We start from the raw sequence: 4,764 nt of genomic DNA, 5'->3' as shown, positions 1-4,764 counted from the left end.
GGATGCTAGTCTCGCTACAAGCGAGACATAGCATTCGCGCATACGTAGCGCATACCCCTCCAGCGGACACACTTTAAAAAGGCTGTCCTATGTATACGTTAATTTTAACCAGTTTTGTGAAGCTTTCAAATGGTTTTTTCCCCTGTGATTTTACTCGGTTTTTCCTTTGTGCTTCTGTTTTTGTCAAATATTATTAACTTTTCTAAAATTTCTTAAAAAATAATTCAAATATGCGAACATTTTTAAATTTCGACAATATATTTTTACATTCGTGTTTCATTTACAAAATGAATATTTTTCAAATTGGTGGACATTTTTTAAAATTCCTGAATTTTTTCTAAATTTATGAATATTTTTTATGTTCATGAATTATATTTCGAATTTATGAACATTTTTTCATAGTGGCAATGTTTCTATAGTATTCAAGTACATTCTTTTTAAATTTTTGCGGTAAGTGGGAACGAATGTGATAGCCGATGGTACTAGCATTTCCACAGGTTGAGCTCCTTATCTTTATGAATTTTTTGAAGTCACAAACATTTTTAAAATTCATGAACATGATTTTCAAATCTATTACTTCCTCTGATCCATATTAAATATTGATAATTTTTGTAACCAACAGATGGAGTGTTTTTTCTTTCACACGAGCGAACTAGAAAAAACGCGAGCAAGTGATCGAACGAGTGTACCGAACGGACAGAGTGACTACTATCGGGCCGCGGCCTACTAAGCGGCATGGGAGCACTCCCACTCTAATTCGTCGCTGGTGCCGAATAGACGAAATCATTAATTGTGAAGTACTCTTTCCAAAGGTCACTCTCACCTTCCCACGTTGCGACAAGTGTCGTACTGCATTGTTTGGACGCATGGTATAAGAGATTCTAGTGTATTCAAAACATTTTATCTCTCAAACCGTGCATCCAAATCTGGCATGCGAGGAATCCAACATAGGAGTTTTCACTTTCTTCATAGATTCGTTTATTTAAAATGTTTTATCTGTCAAAACTGTGCGTCCAAATCTTGAACTGTTTTCATCCTTGGATTTTTTGCGTCTCGATTTTCAAAACTAGATCCCATCTTGATAAGTTTCGACGAAATTTTTTCAAGAAAAAAACAGAAGTAAAAACCTGAACCATGAGCACGTTTCTTCCCTTTACGAGAGGCACGATCGTACCTCTCGTGGAAGGAGAAAAACAGGTATTTTTTCCTTTTCGAGAGGCACAATCGGCATATCGCGGAAGCAAATCTGTGTCCCCACGAGAAATAAATTCGTGCGTCTCATCGAGAGGCACGGCGGTGCCTCTCAAGGAAGCAAATCTGTGCGTCCACGATAGGTAAATCCGTGCCTCTCGTGGTAGTAAAAAACAAAACGTGTTTTTCTCTTTTGCAAGCCGTGCCTCTCGCGTAAGCAAATCCATGCCTCCACGAGAAGTAAATTTGTACCTCTCATGGAAGGAAAAAAGAAAACATGTATTTTTTTACTTTGCGAGAGGCACGGACGTGCCTCTTGCTTAAACAAATCCGCGCCTCCACGAGAAGTAAATTTGTGCCTCTTGCTGAAGGGGGAAAAGTGTTTTATCACGCCAATAATCTTTTTCGATTTTTTTGTCCAAAACCTAAGAAAAATATGAGGAAAACCAAAAAAATCATTTAAAAGCCAAAAGCGCGTATAAAAAAACAAATTCGAAGGGAGCGCCCAGAGCACGACACTTGGCGGCGGCTAAGAGCATGCCAAGTGCCGCGCTCCCAACCCACCCAAATGACCCTTGCGAGTGCTGAGTACTCCTTGATTAGTTGCTCTCCTGAATGGGACCTCTTGTTCACAAACCTTTTTATTCAGAAAATAGGCATATTAATATATTTCAACATTTAAATAATGAGTTCATTTTTTTATGTTTCAGGCTGGGCTGGGCTTGGGCTTAGGGCGTGTTTGGTTGCCGTGCGCTACAGTACCCGTATTGCATACACTTCTACACCCAACCTGGCTATGCAAATGCAGCCTCAAATGCACTATCTGCATGTTATTTGGTTGCCTGCATGCCCTCTTGCCTGCATAGGCAGAACCACACTGCCTGGTGTTTAATTGCCTGCATGTTAGTGGATAAACCCAAGGCATGGTGTTTGGTTGTATGCAACGCCTGGTGTGTGGTAACCTCTTTGGCTAGTTGGTGAGGTTACCAGCACACTTCAGCACAACCAGTAGCACACATCATAAGGAGAGCAGAATATAAACAGAGGATCAACTACTTAAGAGCATATTTCAGATAAGCAGTACCACACTTCATAACAATTCTACGCATAAACCATAAACATAAACAGTTCAAAGCAGACTCGATAGTACTTAGGGAGGCCCCGGCCCTACTCCTTGGCGGCGAAGGCTTCGTCGTGCTTCCCGCACTTTTTGACGACCTCAATGCCATCGTCATCGAAGATGATGACCTTGAGGGTGTCAGGAGTGAGGAGCTTGAACATCACCATGTAGCCGATCTTGATCTGATGAACGGCTGCGTAGGTGGCCCAACCCTGATCCAGGGTCACCCTGCCGTTCATCAGCTTCACCGTCACCTTTCAGGAGCAGCCGGTGTTGTTCCTGAGCTTGAACTCCGTCGGCACTGCGACGAAGTGCTTGGTGAAGTCCAGGGGCATGGGATGCACTCAAGCTTCGCTGCAAGGATGACCTTGCAGAAGTGAGTTGGGGCCATCCTCCTGATGGTAGTGGCCGTAGTTGCGGCGCTTGTTGCTGGGGGGCTCCTCCACGCCTTCGTCGTTGCTACCCTCAGGCATCTTCGGGCCTTCCTCGACGGTGGGCAACAGCACAACCTCGCCGGGCATTGGGTGAAGGGGCTGCTTGCCCTTGTTGTCAACGGCCGGGAGCACCTCGTGCCCATCTCATTGCTCTCCTCGATCTGTACACAATTCATGGAGTCAAGCACAGCACAGAGTTCATGGCTAATTGAAGAGCATGTAGTTAAAACGGCATGACTGTCACTCTTCTCCTCCTCTCCATCCCCCCTATACTTACTCACCCTGCCCACCACTACTTACCCACCCCCCTCTCTTCTCTCACTGTCAACCTTCCTCTTCCCCATCGCCATGAGCTCTAACTCCAGCTCCAACGCCAACTCCTTCCCTTGTGGTATTGGCTGGAGGGCCTTCTTCCTCGGGTGGACGGCTGGTGACCGGACCAAGTTCGAGAACACCATGGAGGTGTGCTCGAACTTCGGCTCCATGCCTGAGATGCAGAAGGAATCTAATAAAGTGCTCATGAGGGCCACTGCAGAAGAGCTGAAGACGCTGATTCCTGACCCAGCGAAGGGCGCGATGGCAGTTGACATCATTTGCTGGGCCATGAATCAGGTCGTCTCCGACGACGCTAAACAGAGGAAGAAGTGGTGCAAGTACAAGACCTACTGGGATCTTAATGACTGTCGTGCCGCAGTGTACTGGGAGACGGCTATGCGCCGCCGGCGGTCATCGTGGGGAGCCTAAGGAGGAGGAAGAAGAAGCGGTGCAGATGTCAGCGAGGGGCCGGAGCCAGGCCGTCGTACATGGCAGATCGACCTCGACTCCGCCGAGGACGAGGACGACGACCCGCCGGCCCGCACGGCGATGAAGAAGAAGATGAAGGCCAACGGCTCGACCAGCCGCTCCGCACGCCGGTGACGGCCGCCGCGGTCAGCTGGTGTCCGTTGTGTACCCCCAATCCCCCAATCCCCCTTCTGCATTCCGATCTTGCATCTATGAACTCGTATGAACTGCTATGAACTAGTATGAACTATCCCTATGCTTATCTACCTCTATTCCCCATTCCCTCCGTCGTGGATCGAATTTATCGCCGGATCGAACGGGATAAAGTTTTGCATGTTGAAGAGAGAGAAGTGCTTACCACCATTGCCGCGGGCCAACTGCTGATCCGCTCGCCGGTGATGGAGTCCGGTGGTCTTCTTCCTCTGCTCCGATCTGCCGCCGCCGGTGAGAGTTGGGAGAGTGGGGAAGAGTGGAGAGAGGGAGCGGTGAGGGGCGGTGAGGCTAATAACTGACGGCGCTTCGGGAAGCAACGCGGCTTCTCGAGCGTGGCCGCACGTGTGCAGCCGCCGCCGCCCACGTGCACCGCTCGGGCCAGGCCCTCGAGAAGCTGCCGATTCGTGCGTTTCCAGTGAGCCAGACCCAGAGATGCTTTAAGTTTCGTGCTGTGCAGGCCCAATAATAAAACCAAGCGTCCAAACCGAAATCACTAATTAAGGAGTACTCATTGCAAAGAACACTCCATCTTCCCTGGTCACGACAAGTGGCACACATGCAACGCGCCACTTGTCGCAACCTGGGAGTTTTCCCTTTTTTCGTAGATTCGTTTATTCAAAATGTTTTATCTCTTAAACCGTGCGTCCAAATCTCAAACCGTTTTCACCATTGGATTCCTCGCGTCGAGATCTTCAAAACTAGATCCCATGTTGATAGGTTTTGACGAACTTTTTTTTCACGAAAAAAACCGGTCGAAAAAAACCGGACGAAAAAACCAAACCGGGAGCACGGTTTTTTCCCTTTCCGAAAGAGGCACGCCTGTGCCTCTCGCGAAATCACAACCGTGCCTCTCATGAAAGCAAAACCGTGACTCTCATGGAAAGAAAAAAAAAACAGAAAACGCGTTTTTTCCCTTTCCGAAAGAGGCACGCCCGTGACTCTCGCGAAAGCAACCGTGCCCTGGCAAAAGCAAAAACCGTGACTCTCGCGAAAGAAAAAAAACAGAAAACGCGTATTTTTTCC

Source organism: Triticum aestivum, chromosome 3D (genome assembly GCF_018294505.1).
Source record: "Triticum aestivum cultivar Chinese Spring chromosome 3D, IWGSC CS RefSeq v2.1, whole genome shotgun sequence".
NCBI classification, from domain to species: Eukaryota; Viridiplantae; Streptophyta; class Magnoliopsida; order Poales; family Poaceae; genus Triticum; species Triticum aestivum.
The sequence above is the reverse complement of the archived record's forward strand: the minus strand, read 5'-3'. Positions refer to the sequence as shown.